Genomic DNA, 21,230 nt, shown 5'->3' on the forward strand with positions numbered 1-21,230 from the left:
TTATTGTTAAAACAATCTGTCAGATCATATTGAAACTTAAAGACCTGCCGCTGGGCTGTTTATTTATACAGTTTGGTTTGAGTTATACATATGAATTACAATCAGGTGTTAAAGTAGCTTTCTAGTTATACAGTGCTGTTATCAATATAAGTGAACATCGTTCATACTGCAGATCTTTGGATATTGGCAAGTTCCCAGTAGTAAAATATTTTCGGAACATGATAGTAAGGACTCAGAGAGAAACTTTTGTGTGTGCCTCATTTGCCAGTGGTGTCTAAGCCATCATCCACTTTAGCATGCGACCTAGAGAGCATTAAGAGTTTTTCTTTATTACTGTACTGCTTCTGCACAGTTTCTGCATTTTGTTCTTTGCTGGTACCTCCCAACGGATGATGTGTGTCCGTCTCCTTGGGGTGTTCACAGTCTTGGGTTTTATTGGCTGGGTCATCAATAGATTCAAAGGAGGTTCCTGCCTCCTCAAGATGAATGTAGCCCTTATTGCTTAAATGGTCAGAGTCTGAGCTCTGAGAATCTTTTCTGATCAATGGCGCGGATGTGAGTGAATCCATATGAACCACGGGTTTTGTTTTACTATATGGTGCAGCTTTCACCAAAAGGCTACAGTCAAGGTCTGTGCTACTTAGAGATTGGCTACCCAAATCTGACAAAGGGCCAGGTGACATAGATCTCCTAAAGTCGGGCAGGCAGCCTGTGCTCTGGCGCCTTAATATTTTTCGATGTGTTTTGGGAAATTCACAGTTCAAGTCTGCATGGCTAAAATTAGTCAAACTCAATTCAATCTCCCCGCTGGATACTTCTTTGGTACTTTTTTCCTTGGCTCCATGCTCATCTTTCTTCTCCAAAAGACAACTATCTAATTTGACAACGGGCAGTGTAAATGCATTAAGGGAAGAACCAACAATGGAACATGTACTACTTATACCCCATCCTATATTGGGTGACTCTGAGAGGGGATCTTTAACCCCATCTCTCCCTGAAGATCTGTCAAAGGGTATCACAGAAGAAGACCTCTCCCTATATATACTGTATACTACCTCATCCATACTTGGAGATTCTGGTGGCTGGTGATATACCTTGGGAGAAGACGTCCTTGTTTCACGTAAATCTGGAGGGGAGTATGCAATTTGACCACCAAGAGCAGAATGCCATGAGCTCTTGGCTAGCATGGCAGCCCCAAATGTTTCCCCAGCTTTCATATCCATACCTCGAGATTGCACATAATTCACAAATCCATTTAGTGGAGCGCCATCTTTACATTTCATGCCATGGACATCAATCACTGTAGAATATAGATCCCTTAAATTTATTATCTTGGTTTTCTTGTCTCTGTTTTCATGAAGAACAGCATTTGCACAAATGAACAGGAATATCCCAATGCCCATTATAAGTGGACCAAATACTTTAAGATTATCTGAATGCAAGTATCCAGAAAACAGGCCAGCAATAAAACCATGAGATTTTTTTTGCTGAAGGCTTCTGGTAACGTTTGTGTCTTTAGACTTGAAGGCATCCAGTCTGGATCCATGACTGCTTTGATGGCTCCGGGATTGATTTTTATTAGCACGGATTACATTTGAGTCACCTGATAAATATTTGGCTTGAATTTTCCCTAAACTGCCATGGTATACAGAGTTACTTTTTGGCCAGTAACCCATAACGGCCATTGCAATTCCAACTAAAAGTACCAAAATTCCACAAAGAGCAATTAATCCAGAGATTGAACAGAGTTTAAGTTTTCCTTTAACTACTACGACATCACTCTTTCGCTTCCTTTTTGTTTTTCTCTTGCGTTTTGGAGTCTGACTGTTAGGCCGGAGGGGATCTTGTTTCCGAGCAGAGATCCTTAAAAGACCTCCTGTGGCAATCATGCTGTTGTCAAGATTGATGTTTGTAAATTACCCAGGCTCCTAAAGGATAAGCAAAAAACAAAGTAAATAAACCTTGAAAATATCCATATGCTCTTACTGGTGTTCAAAACAGATTAATATTTTCATTTCAGAAAACAGCCACACTAAACACTACTAATGCTGACACTATTGTTAATGTAATTTCAAATTAATATCACTAGAACTGTTCAAGAAAAAAACAACAAAATCAACAATTTCGTAATTGTTTATTAATTTTATAAAATGACACGTTTTTTGGATCCTAGATATTCTCCCAAAATACATTTATTTTCAAATGCCCCTCATTTACTGTGATCATTTCCAGGATAGACATCATAAATGGAGACTCCTTCAGTCAAGGTACAATGGCTGAATGAAGCTAGCGTAACTCCATCCTTGAAAGCCTTGCCTATGAATTATTAATTTGTGGAATAATTATGGAATAGTTTGTACCACCTAAATGAAGTGTACAGAGGTGTTCAATAGACACCTTATTGACATATGTAGAGACTTTCCAGGGCAGGTCCCCCCACAAGTCTTGCTTGAGGAGTTTTGTCTCCCCTCCCAGGAGGTTAAGCATACTGACCAGGAGATCCCATAATCACCTCTAGTTCTTAGATATGCCTATTAAGCAGAGGAGAACCAGCAGATGGTCCCATGTCTTCTACTAACATCCCTTTGCCTGTCTACTCCCCTTATTTCCCTTCTCCCTTAAATAAATCCTTCACGTTGATATTTCCCCACTCCATTTAGCATAGTTTACAGTTTATTTTATAAATTAAAATAGGATAAGAACTATAGTGGTGCTGAAGGGACAATAATAACAAAATAACATGGCATCACCTGAGATCTGAACTAGCCATGTGCCAAAGTAACAAAACAGAGACCTCTTTAAGTGGGAATCAACTGGATAGTGGGAAATAAGTAAACTATTCCTGTGTCATGAGTAATGTGTACACTGAACCTTTTAATGCCTCATTAACCAATATTCCTGTCTATTAAATGCACAAATGTACAAATCAATAAACCATAACAGCTGCAAGCAGTTGTTTGAGGAACTATATTAGATTCAATTGTCATAACATAAAAATACTTTGATGAACAGAGAAGACATTGCATTAAAGGATATCAAGCAGTCTATTACTAGGATGCATGAGAGGTATAATTATTGTTTAGTTACATTTTTGCTAGGAATACTAGTACGGTATAAATATTAACAGAATGTATCTCCAATGGCTGCCCATGCTAACTTGAAAAATATTATAACAATATAATGTGTTATACTTTCCTTTGTGCACCGTTATATGGACAAGAGTATTGGGACACACCTCTTAAAGGAGAGGAGATACATTACGTACATACAATTGTTTAATTTTAAATTAAACAAAGCCCTATATTGTGAACATTAACCTAGATTAAATGTAAAGAAAGGAAGTTTTGTTTTACTGAGAGAGTGGTACATAAATGAAACAGCATTCCATTAAAAATGGTAAAGGCTAATACGATATGCATGTGATTGGCATAAAGCTTTCCTGAATTTAAGACAAAACCAATATCACTATTGAAAAATGGTTTCAGCTACTATACTGCATGTGCAGGGGAACTATAGATGTGTCTTTGACATTAGTAGGTCTATTTACTGATCACTGATTCAAGCATATGTTTCATTTAAACGTGCATTAGAGGTTAATATGAATAGTTATTTAAACTAAAAAAAATAAAAAAATAAAAGATCGGTATGAGCTTTGGAAAGGAGATATTAAAAAAAGATATTATAATTATTTATCCATCCATAACATGCTCAGGCCATAGAGATTTCTTTATTACAGAGCACACTTGCTTATACTACAGTCATTCTTCAGAACCAAGACTTAAAGTATCATAAGAAACACTAGGACCAAAAATGCCTCATCAGGTGACCCTACCTATGACAATTTGTCCCCTGTTCTTACTAAACAAAGAAAAACAACTTGGTGCAATGCTAGGTTTCCTAAAACGAGAAAGAATAGTAACCATGACTGTGCAGATTTGACAAAATAAGTGAAATTAAAGGTTAACAAACTGGAAACATAAACGTGGGTAAAGATAAAAATATTGACTTATTTTATGGTACAGGCCTATTTAAACCTTCTACATTTACAGAAGCTGCCCCAATAGATATGAAAGATAAGCAAAAACTGTTTTCATCCCAAGATAGACTAAAGGTAAAGATGGTATATCCATTTACCATGCATACCAAGCATAATTACTATGGTTATCAAAAGAACTGATTTAACTGGAGTCAACTAGACGATTTGGTCAGCCAATCTTCTCCTTAGCACTGAGGGGGCTGCCAATCCATACAAGCATTGTATGAGTCGGGTGATTTCATTTCATTTTTGTAATTAAGGACATAGTGGCATCATGGCTTCTTTCAATCACTGCAAATAAGCACATCATGGTGGTTGTGTGCATGGTTAAGCACCACCATGCAGTTCTTGTGTCTTCTAGAGTTCCAAGCCAATCTGTTTTCTATATGGAATGAGAGGGGCCCCAGGGTGCACCACTCACTCTTCAGTGGTGCTTTGTTCAACAACACAAGTTGTATAATTCACTGCCCAGCCCATACAAAAACATAAGTAGACATTTTAGTGAAGAAGGTGTATACAAATAAATAGGAATATAGCCCAGTAATGGTATCAGTATTGGTCCCAGGGAGGATAGAACAGGTCATGTACGCGGTCAACACCTTAGAGAGTTCCTTCTTGAGATTAAAAGGAAGCTTTAGGTAGCATGTACAAATTAACAAAACAAATGTATTGAGGGTATGGGGTTTGAGAAGAGAGACGCAGAACAAAAAGCCAAGTATGTTGAGTCAGTGTTAATGCCACAATCTGTGAAAATGAATTCTGATGAGCTGCTTTCTTTCAAAGCACTTTGGAGTCATACTTTACTAATACACTCATTGTGAAACTCATCAGATACAACGTTGGACACACAAGGGAAGTTTTATCAATATAGATTCTGCTACAAAAGAAAGGCTACTGGAAAAAAAAACCTGTGAACATCGCATATCATTGGTCTCTACCGAACAGCCCCATGAAAAATCATTTTTGTAGAAACTTCTTTGATCAAATATGCTGCAACCTAACAAGGTGGTCTTTTTACCTGCATCATCATGTACATGACATATTATGACCCATTTTTTGGTCAAATCAAATTGCAAAAAAAATAAAGAGGCTATGAAAATACAATAGAAATGCAGCCATCAGCTTCCAAGTTGTACTGGGGGGGATGTGCTAAGCAAAATGAATCATTGATTTCCAAGGTGCCTGTGAAGCAGACTTACCGAGAATTCTTTCTTACAATGCAAACAACAGTACGCCTGTCTTACTGCTGACGGAAAAGAATCAGTTGCAACTTTCAGCCTATAGCTAGAAAATAGACTTGTGACTATACTATCTCTTTAAACAATATCACGTAGTTGCGTATGGAAGACACCACAATGGCAGTCTCAGTACCGAGTAATATTAGCTGCGTTGTGTTGCTTAATAATGACCCTCTAGAAAGGCAATTTAGATTGCATAGAGCCTGTATAAACCCTTCTGACACTATTAAACAGCCATAAAGGAGAGAATTTGAAGGCGGAATGTGACATACGTTTCTTAATTCAATATGTAAAAATAATGACATTCTAGGTTAGAAGTACAATAGGCTTAATCCTCAGAATAATAGTTGTGAATGCAAAGACTTCTGTGTTAAAACAGATTCTCAGCACACACAAATGAAAATAAAATGCAATATAATAATTCAAACAATGACAAAATGGCAGCTTTGGTGTCAGTTTCTTCCATTCTTTACCCAGAGCCATTTGTAGCAGAAAGGCCTGACATTTCACAGGGTAGCACAAAAAAATCCTGAACTGAACATTACTTTCCACTACTGTCTATAACTTAAAAGCCATTACACATTTTATATTGTTATGTGCTATTTTACATTTTTCTTTACCCGCCATTGGTGATAGCAAATGAGCAATTTTCTTTTGTATGATTTTTCAATGCAAATCTTCTAGAATATGATTTCCGTAATATAAATAAAGCATTGGAAAAAATGAGCTAAAAACAGTGCTGCATTTTATCCCAGGTAATGAATATTGTGCTAACATGTTTCAGTTTTTAGCTCATTTTTTCCACTGCAATCTATGGGATGATTGCTAATTATATATATATATATATATATATCCCAGCACCATTCCAACCTTTGGAATAAACCGTAATTTGTAGAAATACCAGGATAGAATATAAAAATAAAAATGTAGTGCACTTTAACTTTTACAATGAGATACAATGAGGCTAGGATGCACAAAGTCCCAGTATAGATATACATCCAATTGGTGATGGATCTCGAAATAGCCTTGTAATTTCCACATCATTGTATAATCAAACTACTCTCACAGGAGCAATTAGAATAGTCAAGATTCCACATATCCATTTTCTTGTTCCTGCAACATTTTGTACGAGAACTAATAACAGTGTTCTGATTCCTCTTGTTTTTTTTTTTTTTGTTGCATCGTAACATTAAACGCAACTCAGATGAGCAAAAAACAACATTGTATTGGGTTAAAACATATTGTATTCAGGCTATAGAAAGCTACTGGCTTTTCACAGTGCTTGGGGAAAAAAAGGTCTCCAAGAAAAGAAAATCAGGAAGAAAAAAAGTCAATAAAACGTATCACTGTATCTCACAATACATTTTTAATTATCTGATTTGAAATCAATAATAAAAGTATCTAGTCTAGCAAACCACTTTTCTGTTGATTGCTTTGCTTTCTTTTCTGTGACCAGTCTTGGGAAAACAATGAGTTTCTTAATCCTGACTTTCTTATTGAGAGAAAACCTATATTATTTATTTTTTTGGCAAACACAATTCCAATAACCTGCCTTAGCATATAAATAATAATAATAATAATAATAATACTGCTGATAAACATGGCAGGCCTGTGTATTGTCACAGCAGGAGGATAAGGCAAAACATATGTGCAGATTTTGGTGCAGGTTATATCTGTATGTAATAAAGTATTAATTACCCTGTTTATTTTTTGTATTGTATATGTATTTAACTGTATTTACACTTGTGTATGCATAGCTTACACATATTGATGTATCTTTGCACCACTAATATTTGTATGTATATGAAAATGTATAGGCGGAAAGTATTATTTATTAGCTTGTATTAGGTTAGATGAAGCTGCCATAGTCTAATTCTCAAAACACAGACTAAAGAACAAAAGGTAGAGCTGCTCTCCAAATTCAAATAATGATTTGGAAAAGAAAAAGGCTAGGAAGGCTGTTTGCTTTTTGGAGGGCGGTTGAGTGCTGCATAATTACCAGGAATAGGAAGAGTTTACAGTGTTTTTATTTCCAAATCGCTGCTTAATGAACTGCGCTACAGATCTGGTTCTGGGCACTGCACCAATACGAATGGTCCATTCACAGCTGAAATAGAGAAACAGATGGCACGCATTTCCCCCCAAAGTCTTTTTCAATCAATTTCTCAAGTATAAGTGCTTGATCGGTTAGCACAATGGATTTTTGGAAAACTGCAAAAACGCAATACGCAAAAAGGATAAAAAGCCTTTTTTTTTATAATAAACCATTAAGGAAATCTAATATGCTAAACAATACTGTTTGGATTATTTGGTGTTTAAACATGGAAACCATATTCATGTTTCAAAGACTGGTTGCAATTTAAACAGCAAGGGGGGGTATACTGCAAGAATTAAAGGGTTAATGAAGTCAGTGTTTACACGGTTCCATTTATTTATAGAGGGCCAGCAGATTCTGTAGCCGTAAAACCGGTGCGGACGGTGAAAACTAGCAGCATCAAAACTGACAATACACAATTTGACAATACGATTAATGCAAATTAAGACATTGAGGGACAGAAGAGGGACCTGCTCTTAAGAGCTTACAATCTATGAGCCACAATTCCCATTAAGATGTCCCAGTTAACTCCATTTTGAACAAGTTCTGTTCTAGTCACTAGTTCATATAACCTTATAATTTCAGTAACTCCTTTCATCTACATTTCTTATAATAGATTTAGTTCTTCCGCGAACACAATATAAATGAAAAAGGATCTACAATGTGCAATTATGTTAGGCAAACCTGCACATTGTACTCCTATGTTTTAATAATTATTTCTTGACATCATGCCATCTACCTGGAAAACCACTTAAGCTGCATAGTTATTATCTAATACACCCTGCTATGGCTTGTAACACGCTCGTTCGTGGTCATGTGCCGTGTCCAGAAGTGCAATTCACAGATGCTTTCTTTTAATTATACAGAAACATAAGCTAATGCTATTTCGAGGTACCTCGCTCCAGTGTCATCGGATGTAATAATGGCTTATGCGGAGATTGAAAACATCTTAAGATATAGTACACTGAAGGGCATGGGGTGCAGCTGTGAAATTGGAAGGGAGAAGATAGGATAATGGCAGTGAGCTCCACAATAACAGATCTTAGAACAGACCATGTAGGTCTGCTCAGAGTAAGAGCAACATGCGCCAGATGTAAAGCTGAAATATTGAGATCATGCGACAGAACCTAAATAGCAGAATACAGCAGTGCATTGTGGGTATCCTAAAAAGCCTCATCTACTTAAATTTTCCATAGGCAAATATGTGCTTTTGCTGTGTCTGTGATGTCATCGGAAAGCTATGACACATGACAAACCCCAGTCTATATTTCAGGAGGAAGAAGACTTTTTTTTCTTCTTCATCCAGTTAAAGCAGTAAAGTCACAATACACTAGGCTTGTCAAATAAAACTGAAATGTAAGCATACATTCATATTAAACCTGTCATTGCTTAAATCAACAAATGATCAGCTCTGATGTTGTATAAATCACCTCTATACTGTTAGATAGAGATATTAGCCCCCCCCTCCTCTTTAGTCTAAATGGATCTTAAACATCTTGACTACATAGCAGCTGGTTGTTGTACTCAAATATAAAAGCATTAACCTTCAGGATACCAGAGAGGAGCTGTGCATGCATACCTTGCAAGCAAAGGGTTAACCAGAACCAAGTTAAAATAAAATGCTACCAGTGTTATCATGACATTTTATTAAATACACAGTATACATTTGTTTAAATGTTATTAAATAATATTGCCTATTGTTCTGGGTTAGCTCTATATTAGACACATTTACCAAAGCAATGAAAGAAATATTAAACACAATGGCACTAAGCAGAGGCTATTTTTAACCTGGATATACAATCATTTTTGCCCAAAAGAAGTCACAGAGATCAAAAAAAAAAGATAATGCATCCGCATATATATGGCACTTTATAATGATGAAATATCATATGGGATGTATGTTTTTTTGCTTTGGAAATTAAATATATTAGTATCTTATACTAGTTATCCCCAAAAATAAATGCATTTCCAATTATAATAGCTTTCTATATAACTTATAGTGCAGCATTACCTGCCTTTTCCATGTAATATATTCAATAAAGTATCTCCCCAATAAATGTGTTAAATTGCTGTTGGACAAGCAATATGAAGACTAACTTTTTCCGATTTTTCCCCATTTTGGGCAAAAAAATTCCTAATTTTAGCTGATAGTACCCTGATTATGTGTATATCAGAAATACAATAATAGAGCCACCTTTTACCAATACAGCTGCATTTTATTTCAGTTTCTTTAATTCTCAAAATGGCAGTGGCAAAATATTAAATTTTTTGCAAACGCCAGAGAAAGGTCATGTGCATAGAGAAAACGTCTATTATACCCAGATCGCGGCTCTTCTTAGCGTTTGATCCCCCACTTACACCTACCATTGACTCACCGGGAAGACTAGAAGAAGTCAAAGCTCCTGGCCAACGCGAGCAGATCGGGAGCAACTTTGCTGGACAAGAGGACATGTCAGCGTGGATCTCCTCCTCAGATCTCCAGCGATCTGCTCAGTAAAGACTGCTTTATCCCAGCTGCCATTGACTAAACGTCTACCTCCCTTAGGGTCACACGCAAAAGCCCTGCTCCATCTCTCCAGCCAGGAGACTCCAGGAGCCTCTATACCTCCATCCATGCTTCATTATACAGGGACGTGATCGCTGATGATCGCCACCTCCTCCCAGCTCTGTGCAATCATATGGGAAGATAAATACGCTCCTTGTCCCCCGGAGAGCTCAGCAATCGTGCAGCTCCTTTAACGCTGTTGCGCTGTAAAATGCGATTGAATGTTCTGCTCCTCTGCTGTGCAACATTTCTCGTCCCAAGCTGCCCCAGCGCTATTGCTTAGATACAATAGCGCTGACAATGGAGAATAACTGCAAGGGGGGGAAGCAGTCACTCCTTACCTTTCCAACTCGCCTATTTTTAGAGGCGGGGATAGGCATATGACCACGCCCCGTCCAGTCTCCGCCCCTTTCTCCCTGGGCACATTAGCTTCGTGTTCTTGGCTTCCTATTATTTCCTCGTTGTGTGGTGTCTGCGCAGAGCTGTGAGCTGCACCGCTGGCTGTGAGCGCTCGGAAACCACGGAAAGGGGTCATTTAAGTTTTCAGCAGAAGATGGCCGAGAAATAAACCCAATACATTGTCTTTTAAGTTTAGATTTACTCCACAACTTGCTGTCTTGTTGCACATTTAGCTACTGTTTGCATTATAGTTATAATAACCTATAGGACAGATTGTAAATAAATATACAGATGTAACACATACAAAACTAATCGCTGGAGCACACATGGTTATTACTCATTCTTTCGATTCAGTGTATACATATAAACCTACCGTCAGTGTGTTTACTCATTTGAGGGGTTAAATTTGTGGTTATATATATATATGTGTATATATATATATATATATATATATATATATATATATATATATATATATATATACACTGCTCAAAATAAGAAAGGGAACACTTAAACAACACAATGTAACTCGAAGTCAATCACACTTCTGTGAAATCACACTGTCCACTCAGGAAGCAACACCGATGGACAATCAATTTCACATGCTGTTGTGCAAATGGAACAGACAACAGGTGGAATTATAGGCAATTAGCAAGACACCCCCAATAAAGGAGTGGTTCTGCAGGTGGTGACCACAGACCACTTCTCAATTCCTATGCTTCCTGGCTGATGTTTTGGTCACTTTTGAATGCTGGCGGTGCTTTCACTCTAGTGGTAGCATGAGACGGAGTCTACAACCCACACAAGTGGCTCAGGTAGTGCAGCTCATCCAGGATGGCACATCAATGCGAGCTGTGGCAAGAAGGTTTGCTGTGTCTGTCAGCGTAGTGTCCAGAGCATGGAGGCGCTACCAGGAGACAGGCCAGTACATCAGGAGACGTGGAGGAGGCCGTAGGAGGGCAACAACCCAGCAGCAGGACCGCTACCTCCGCCTTTGTGCAAGGAGGAGCAGGAGGAGCACTGCCAGAGCCCTGCAAAATGACCTCCAGCAGGCCACAAATGTGCATGTGTCCTCTCAAACGGTCAGAAACAGACTCCATGAGGGTGGTATGAGGGGCCGACGTCCACAGGTGGGGGTTGTGCGTACAGCCCAACACCGTGCAGGACGTTTGGCATTTGCCAGAGAACACCAGGATTGGCATATTCGCCACTGGCACCCTGTGCTCTTCACAGATGAAAGCAGGTTCACACTGAGCACATGTGACAGACGTGACAGAGTCTGGAGACGCCGTGGAGAACGTTCTGCTGCCTGCAACATCCTCCAGCATGACCGGTTTGGCGGTGGGTCAGTAATGGTGTGGGGTGGCATTTCTTTGGGGGGCCGAACAGCCTTCCATGTGCTTGCCAGAGACTGCTATTAGGTACCGAGATGAGATCCTCAGACCCCTTGTGAGAGCATATGCTGGTGCGGTTGGCCCTGGGTGTCACCTTTCGCTGGCGGGTCTGTCCAGGGGGCTCCGCTGCTGCCGTCCGGCCGTCTCGCGTCCCGCTCCCTCGGGTGGAGGTGTCCTCGATGGTGCCCGCCGTCGGGTCCTCCAGCGATGCTCGCCGTCGGGGATCGCCCTTTTCGCCGTCCTCGGCCGTCCTCGGCCGTCCTGGCGTCTGTCCCTCCTGCCGGGGGTCTGCGGCTGGGGTCCTGGAGAGGTTCTTCTGCCGTCCTCGGTGTGCTGGAGGTGCGCACACGTGCACGCTGTCATGACGGCCAGGAATCCCATACCCAGCAACTGCATACGTCACGCTAGGGGGCGGGTCCTCCCACTTTTTATCTGATTGGCTGATTATTGGCTGGAGCTGTTTGGCACCAAATTTAAACCCCCTGCTCGCTCTAATCTGAGCCCTTGTGTGGTACATACGTTATCACTGTCTCAGTGTGTTATATTCTGATTTACTGGTTTCCTGACTCCTGCTTTGTTCCTGACTACTCTCTGATCGCCGCCTGGATTGACTTTGGATTGCTTTTTGGACTTTGCTTGTTTGCTGCCTGCCTCGACCTTGGACTGTGACCTGTTTATGCTATTGGGACTTTCCTGCTGTTGTCCCACTATTCCTCCTGCTTCTACCCGTCCTGATATCCTACCATTCTGCAAACGGGACCCGTCTCTCGTCGGATCGTTACACTGGGTTCCTCCTAATGCAAGGCAATGCTAGACCTCATGTGGCTGGAGTGTGTCAGCAGTCCCTGCAAGAGGAAGGCATTGATGCTATGGACCGGACCGCCCGTTCCCTAGACCTGAATCCGATTGAGCACATCTGGGACATCATGTTTGGCTCCATCCACCAATGCCACGTTGCACCACAGACTGTCCAGGAGTTGGCGGATGCTTTAGTCCAGGTCTGTGAGGACATCCCTCAGGAGACCATCCGCAACCTCATCAGGAGCATGCCCAGGCGTTGTAGGGAGGTCATACGGGCACGTGGAGGCCACACACACTACTGAGCCTCATTGTGACTTGTTTTAAGGACATTACATCAACGTTGGATCAGCCTGTAGTGTGGTTTTCCATTTTGATTTTGAGTGTGACTCCATATCCAGACCTCCATGGGTTGATAAGTTTGATTTCCATTCAGAATGTTTGTGTGATTTTGTTGTCAGCACATTCAACTATGTAAAGACGAAAGTATGTCATACGATTAGTTCATTCATTCGGATCTAGGATGTGTAATCTTAGTGTTCCCTTTAATTTTTTGGAGCAGTGTATATACGGTATTTGCTCGACTATAAGACGACCCTGATTATAAGACGACCCCCCAAAATCTGAATATTAATTTAGGAAAAAAAGAAAAAGCCTGAATATAAGACGACCCTATAGGAAAAAAGTTTTACCAGTAAATGTTAATTCATGTAAACTATTACATTTTTTAATAAAAGCTATGATTGAGAAAAATATTTTTTTGTTTTTATTTCCTTGTATTTTCCAACCTGCCCCCCAGTTACGCACATCTGCCCCCAGGCTTGCCACTCCAATATGGCACTGTGGCCATGATATGCCTTTTAACCCCCTATGTGCCACTCTGCCTCCAGAAATGCCTTATACCCCTATATGCCACTCTGGCATTTAGGGGGTTAAAAGGAATATTATGGGGCAGAGTGGCATATAGGGAGGTATAAGGCATTTCAGGAGGCAGAGTGGCGTTCAGGGGGTTAAAAGGCATTTCATAGAGCACTCTGCCTCCAGAAATGCCCTATGCCCCCATTTAACACTCCCCCCCACACACACACTTACCGGTGCTTCCAATTTCCTGCTGTATACCGGGGCAGCAGTCTTCCTTCTGTCTCCCCCCATTTAACACTCCACCACCCCACACACACACTTACCGGTGCTTCCAATTTCCTGCTGTATACCGGGGCAGCAGTCTTCCTTACGCTGCAGCCGGAAGGAGGTGTGGCTAGCAGCGGGGGTTGTCTGCGTCCATTGCGCAGACCTTCCCCGGCTGTCAGAGACCAGAGTTCCCCACACCGGTGCCGGTGCGGGGAACTCTGGTCTCTGACAGTCGGGGAAGGTCTGCGCGATGGACGCAGACAACCCCCGCTGCTAGCCACACCTCCATCCGGCTGCAGCGGAAGTTGTCTACGCGGATCGTGTGGACGTCAACCCGCTGCCCCGGTATACAGCAGGAAAATGGAAGCACCGGTAAGTGTGTGTGGGGTGGGGTGGGGGGGAGACAGAAGGATCCAGGTCCCCTGCAGCGGTGCGGGGGATCTGGATCTTAGTCTCATAGTCAGACCTCTATTTGAGGTCTGATTATAAGACGACCCCGATTATAAGACGAGGGGTATTTTTCAGAGCGTTTGCTCTGAAAAAAACCTCGTCTTATAATCGAGCAAATACGGTATATATATATATATATATATATATATATATATATATATATATATATATAATCCATATTTGCTCGATTATAAGACGACCCTTATTATTAAATGACCCCCCAAAATTTGAATATTAATTTAGGGAAAAAAGCCTCAATATAAGACGACCCTATAAGAATTTTTTTTACTAGTAAATATTAATTCACGTGAAAACTATTTTTTATTCCTTTTAACCCCCTATATGCCACTCTGCCTCCAGAAAGCCCTTATACCCCCCATATGCCACTCTTACCCTCCTCAGACTGACCAGTGCTTCCTTAGACTTGTCCCACATGCTTCAGATTCCTTGGTGTCCGTGCGATGCGCGGACAACCTCCGCTGCTACTGCCGGCACTTTGGCCGGGGCTTCTATGAATGAGCACCGGAAGGTCATATGGTGCCCCAGAGAAAGTGTCGGCAGCAGCGGAGGTTGTCCATGCGCATCGCACAGACGTCCACCGGCTGCCAGAGAGGAGGATCCAGGTCCCCTGCAGCGCTGTGGGGGATCTGGATCTTAGTCTTGTAGTCAGACCTCTATTTGAGGTCTGATTAGAAGATGACCTTGAATATAATACGATGGTTATTTTTCAGAGCATATTAAGCATATCGAGCGTATCAAGCAAATACAGTATATATAGACATACATACATACACTCACAAAGCACTGTATTACGGATAACAGGAGGTATATAGGCCACATGTTTGACTTCATTCTTCACCCCATGACCTCTGTGTTTTCAAACCAGTCTTATGATTAGTTATGCCCATTATTCCACAATCCATTGTACAAAGGATTGTGGATTTCTGGGCATTCCTAATTTTGACAAGACTTGCATGGAACCAATGGTGGCTTAGATGTTGTCTCATGTATATAACCATATATATAGATAACCATACAGTTTTTGGCCTGTTTGCACATGTTTAATATATATACACTGTATATTTGAAAAATAACCATATTTAAGGAAGCAACCTTAACACTAACCACTGGTTGAGCGTTTCATATATTAGATGTATTGCTAGATTTTTAAATGATTTAATATCCTTTTAAACCCTGATATTGTATGTTTTCCAGGAACTGAAAACTATGCAGAAAATGCCAAATCAGAAAATCTTAAACATGAAATACTATATTAGGAGCAGTGCGGTATGATAAAACAGTATAAATTATGAACAGCTGAACAGAAGAGAAAGTGTACTTCCCAAGGTACATTAAAATTTCTAGAAACCATGAGCCAAGATGAATATGTCTTAATAACTGAAAAAGATAAATGCTCAAAGGCACAGATTTTAATATTCTTTCAGTCACATTAATTTTTCACCTAGTGGAAAAAAGACACAAAGTGCCAAACTGGATTGGACGACAACACTTACAAGGAATTATAATATTATTTATGTGTGTAATGATTAGAAGTAATTAAATTATGGTATATATTATCGCAATTTATTACCAGGAAGACATCTCCACACATGACAATTTAAGCATAACATAATATTAATTTAATTATATTTTACTTCTGGTATTATGGAACCTACCTTATGTACAGAAGATATAGCTGATATAGGGCCCCAAATCATACTCAGTTGGTCCCACTGCCAGAATTAATTTGGTTTGTGGAGGCGAAGAAGCAATTAACAAAACCTGGCCTGGTGACTCCAGCACTGTAGGCAATTGAAGTTTTCATCCCATCTCTGTATTTGCTAAAGTAAAAGAGAATGCCATGGTGGTCCTCCCCACCAGCTCAGGACCTTAGGCAGGTGCCTATGAAACCTATAGGCTAGAGCCAGAACTAGATGAAATAGACACACCTGAGATCTCTCTGGATTTGATTTTATCCTAAACCTACCCTCCCTGCTTGTGTGGTCCCGCCAGGCTTTCATATAAATGGTATCCCATTAAAGAAACATAGGAGCATCCTATATATCTTTAGGGTTCACAATAGTAAACCAGATTCCTAAACAAGTGTAGCGTTACGTATATTACATATACTAATATTAACTGTTGGTCACAACAAGTTTCCAAGAGTTATGTTGGGGCAGTGTTTCCACCAGCCTGCGAGGTGTAACAAACAACACTTTTTTTTCTCAGAAAAATATGTTCAAATTGTGCTTTAAAGTAACATAAGACACTTCATACATAACTCTGCTCTGTTTACATTGATGCACACAATTCAAAGTGTCCTTGCCATAAGCCTAAATGAATGTAATGCAATACAGTATTTTGTGCTAAGATCCAGCTATAAAATTGTGATAGAATAAAAGAAACAAGACAAACGTAAATGTCCCACTCTTGGTGGTAAATGAAAAATCTTCCCTTGTATAAAACCCATTTATTATATTAATAGGTCTTATTCCACAACTGGCAGCAATACATTAGTCATTTGCATGACAATAGACTCCAGTAGGGATAAGGGCCGGCAGGTGTTTCACCAGTCATCTATAGCACCCTTGTTCCATCATATTGCTTGAATCCAAAAAGATGATGTGAGCCTATAATTATAGTTTTGTACGTTTGTGTGAACCATGAATCATCTGAAGCCCACCAGCCACACATACAGTACTTGGTCTTACAACTTTCTACTGGAAACATGCACCTTGCATGTTTACCAGATACGTGGACCAGTACCTGTGACCTGATCAAGGTGTAGTTTCACCCCAGCTTGGCTCCTGTTGAGCTTTGGCTGCAGTTTTTTGAATCCCTGCAATTTTTTCTAAATAATATATGAATTTGTAGCAGAAGCACATACCTGATCATAACCTTAAAACCCCAATTTATATCCAATAAAGTGAATGTTTATGTACAGGTTCATCACAACACCCACTGTACCAATCAATCTTCTTCCACATCTACAGTCACACATCCTAACCCTAGCTTACCAACACAACAACAGCTATCATAATGTTCCCTTGACCCATGTCCATCACCTCTGCTCCTTTTTATTACCACTTCCTATGTAGACATTCACAAGGTGAAGGATATAACGTGCACTTGTCCACCCGATCGGAATATTTCCATCAAATGTTTTATTTAATCTTACTATAACTTGATTTATATAGCGCCATTATATTCCACAGTGCTGTACAATGGGAAACATAACAAGTATAGTATAACATAACAATTTAGACTTAAAGAAATAGATACGGAGGGCCGGCTCAAAGGAGCTTACAATCTAGATTTATTTCACTCTCTGCTTGCCTAGGAAATGTTCTGTGGATTGCTATATCCTTTTTTTGTTCCCTCAACCTGTTGATGAGTAATGATATAGGCAAATTTCTATACTATACTAATGTTTCAGTATATTTTAGAATCAAAATATTTTAAGAAAAAAATCTTACTTTAAAACTGACATTGGGAAAAAAAAATTCACCAAGTAAATTGTTTCTCAAAAAAAGCTTCATCCTATGTTCTAAAGTTCCGTTGTTTAAGTATATTTTGGTATAAGATCTAGTTTACAGTGTAATGTGTAATAGTGTTATTGGATTAGCAGTATCGCCTTCTTCTTTGGCATATCAAAGCGAGGCAAGAGTATCACAGCTGTTTTGTTCAAGACCTCATCAATAATTCAGCGTCCCTAGCACACAGCCATTGAATTCAAGGTATAAAAAGAGAAATTATAAATAAAATGTCTTTCATAGCTACTGAAGTACCAAAACAGTTATATAAATCAACTAATACTACAAGCTACATAATGCCACTTAAATGCATTTCATAATATTTAAATTATATAGGTTTAAATATACATACACAGATATATAATTGGCAAATACATATTTTATGTAGTAAAAACCCACATACACATTTTTTCTTGGCATATGTTGATCTAGTCTCAGATAACTTTGGTAAACCCTTGGATTTAGGTATTGTGCTGTGCCACAACTGGCATACCTAGGGACTGGAGGTAGATGTAGGGAGCCACTCGCAGAGAAAAACATCTACCCTGCGCTACGCTGCGGATCAGCTAGAGTGGAACAACAGAAGCTGCACAAATAAAATATCTGTAATCAGACTAGCTAGAGGGTCAGCAACCAGGAATCAGTAATGCTGCAATATTTGGAACTGTAATCAGGGTCAGACATAGCCAGAAGTCAACAAACAGGAATCAGCAATGTCAGGGGTGTAACTAAAAACCATAGGACCTTGGCGCAGAACTTGCCTCAGGGCCCCCGAACTTTACCAGGTAACATGTCCCACAGTTGCCCCCAAACAGCTTGGGAATTCCACCTTTGCCCCCAAGCAGCTTATCAGTGCAATCTTTGCAACCAAACAACTAGTCTGTGCCATCATTGCCCCCAAACAGCTTGCCTGTGCATCCCCCCTCCAACATACACTCTGGTACACATATGTAAACACACTCAGACAAATGTACACATGCTAACACACATACAAAAGTTTACACAAACAATCATACTCACAACACACATGATCCATCTCACACCACTTATATATACACATTCATGCACACACAACAGATACACATTCATGTTAACACACACTTCATTGCATACCACTTATACATACATGCTCACACACAAACACTTACACATACATTTACAAGTTATGGCAGGTACTGTCAGAGCTTGCCACACATACTGCTAGGTTTCAAGTCAAACACAAACAAATGAGCACTTAAGGTCAAGTGTCAGAGCATTATATAGCCAGTTAATTGGCTGACAACAGGCTGCAGGTGTAAGAGCTAAATAAGAGGTGAAAAAGGATCCTTTGGCCTAATGAGTCTAACACTAAAGGAATGTCTTAACCAGCCCTATAGTCCACCTGGACTCAGTGGCGGATCTACCGGGGTCGCAGGGGTCGCGACTGCGACCGGGCCCCGGCGGCAGGGGGGCCCAAGCCAAGGGGCCGCCCGAAATCTTTTTTTAAGTGTTTTTTTTTTTTTTTTTTAAATAAGGCAGGGGCGTCCAACATGCGGCCCGCGAGACCTCGAGGTGCGGCCCGCGTAAGATCGGCAGCCAGGGCAACCGATCTTACACAAGCCGCACCTCAAGCCCTGCTACTTACTTGTGGGAGGGTCTTCTGGACAGCACAGAGGAAGCGGAGTTCACGTGACTTCCTACTTCCTCTGTGCTTTAGCAGAGAAGGCAGAGGGAGGCCGCGCCCCCTGCTGAAGTCTGTGAGCGGCATCGAAGGGAGATGCAGTGCAGGTAAGGGGGTGGGGAGGGTGTTTGAATGAGTGTGTGTGATTGAGGGAATGAATCTGTGAATTAATGATTATATGAATAAATGTGTGTGTGTGTGTGATAGCATGGATGTGTAAGTGCTGGAACCTAGGCATGATGGGACTGTGATAGCTGTTAGCAATCACACTCCTATCATGCCAAGCCAGCCAGTACATGCTGAGACCTGGCCAGCTGCCCCCCTTGTGTAGTGATGCTGCCAGCAGTATGGGGTCTGCACTTACAGCCACCCTGTACCAGCATGTACTGGCTGACTTGGCATGATAGGAGTGTGATTGCTAACAGCAATCACAGTCCCATAATGCCTAGGTTCCAGCATTTACTGGATGGATGTGTAAGTGCTGGAACCTAGGCATGATGGGACTGTGACTACTGTTAGCAATCACACTCCTATCATGCCAAGTCAGCCAGTACATGCTGAAACCTAGCTAGCTGCCCCCCTTGTGTAGTGATGCTGCCAGCAGTATGGGGTCTGCACATCACTTAGAGCCACCCTGTACCAGCATGTACTGGCTGACTTGGCATGATAGGAGTGTGATTGCTAACAGCAATCACAGCGAGCACAGTCCCATCATGCCTAGGTACCAGCATTTACTGGTTGCCTGGGTATGATAGGAGTGTGATTGCTGTTAGCAATCACACTTCTATCATGCCAAGTGATATTGCTAATTTTGTCCAATTGCGTGTTACCTACTTTTATTAAACATGTGAGTTTTTATTATTATTTTTAAAGGTGGGGGTCATTTTCAGTTTTGGCTAAGTGAACCCTGAATGTTTTGGTCCAGAATTTTCATTTTAGTTCATCCCTAGAATAAATCTAGGGAATCCTGAATTTGTAGTCGCAAAACTTTCAAGGCCCAGAAATCAGTGAGAGGAAGAGTAAAGGTTTTGTGTCATTTTACTTTATTTTAATCTGCATATTTTATTAAAGGCCATATTTTTTGTCACAGTGAAAAATGAGTGCGGCCCGCGCACGTATACAATTCTGATGAAGTGGCCCACTGCAGAAAAAACTTGGACACCCCTGGATTATGCCCTTTGTACATGCGCCCCTTTTTCTTTGATTTTTTTACAGATATGATTCAATATGTAAATTGAATTTGTTGAATTAGTTGAAAAATAATTGTTGGGTAAAAATCATGTTTTCTTTTGGGGGGGGGGGCCTTAACAGATTCTCGCACCCGGGCCCTGAGGCGTCTAGTTACGCCCCTGCCTGAACTCCTAATCGTTGAGTGATCCCTGATCTTTTCGACACAAAGACCAAGAATATCTCCCCAACTTTCATTTCACTGTATCCCCAAACTCTCTCTTTAACCATTATCCCCATAAAATTATAACCAGTTTCTCTCTCAGCTAAAATCTTTTTTTAACCTCTCTTTTTTGTCCACAGTTGACCCTACCACATGACCATGACCCATATTTTCCTTTATTTTCCTAAATCTCATTTATAGCCAACTTCCAATTCTCTTGTTCCAAGCCTCTTTTTCATCTCCCTACCCAGCATTGTACCAGCAGATATGATTTTCAGCAACAGAGCAACCCTTTCTACCCTAGAATTTTCTACCATAGTAAATTATGCTTTTATTTGCCTTGCAAATTAAGTATCGTACATTGTGTTTTAACAGAGGGAGCAGGCATTTCTGTTTCATCCAGCTCAGATCTCTCGTTTTTGCTCCTTTACATTTCTCATGCATAATTTTAAATTGACTATACATTGTTAAAACAGGTACATCTTCCCTGTGAGTAGACTTTCAGGCAGCAAATATACCTTCCTTCTCAATAAGACACAGTAACTTTAATGGTAAACTGCCAGC

General features: G+C 40.4%; 1 pseudogene; it reads right to left on the reverse strand.

Annotated features, from left to right (window-relative positions):
* Positions 1–257: 257 nt before the first annotated feature.
* On the reverse strand, positions 258–1,889 carry LOC149287865 (transmembrane protein 200C pseudogene; annotated as a pseudogene).
* Between the last annotated feature and the right edge of the window lie 19,341 nt (positions 1,890–21,230).

This window comes from Sceloporus occidentalis, unplaced genomic scaffold, assembly GCF_023333645.1.
Source record: "Sceloporus occidentalis isolate IW3139 unplaced genomic scaffold, rSceOcc1.0.p SCAF_56, whole genome shotgun sequence".
Lineage (NCBI taxonomy): Eukaryota > Metazoa > Chordata > Lepidosauria > Squamata > Phrynosomatidae > Sceloporus > Sceloporus occidentalis.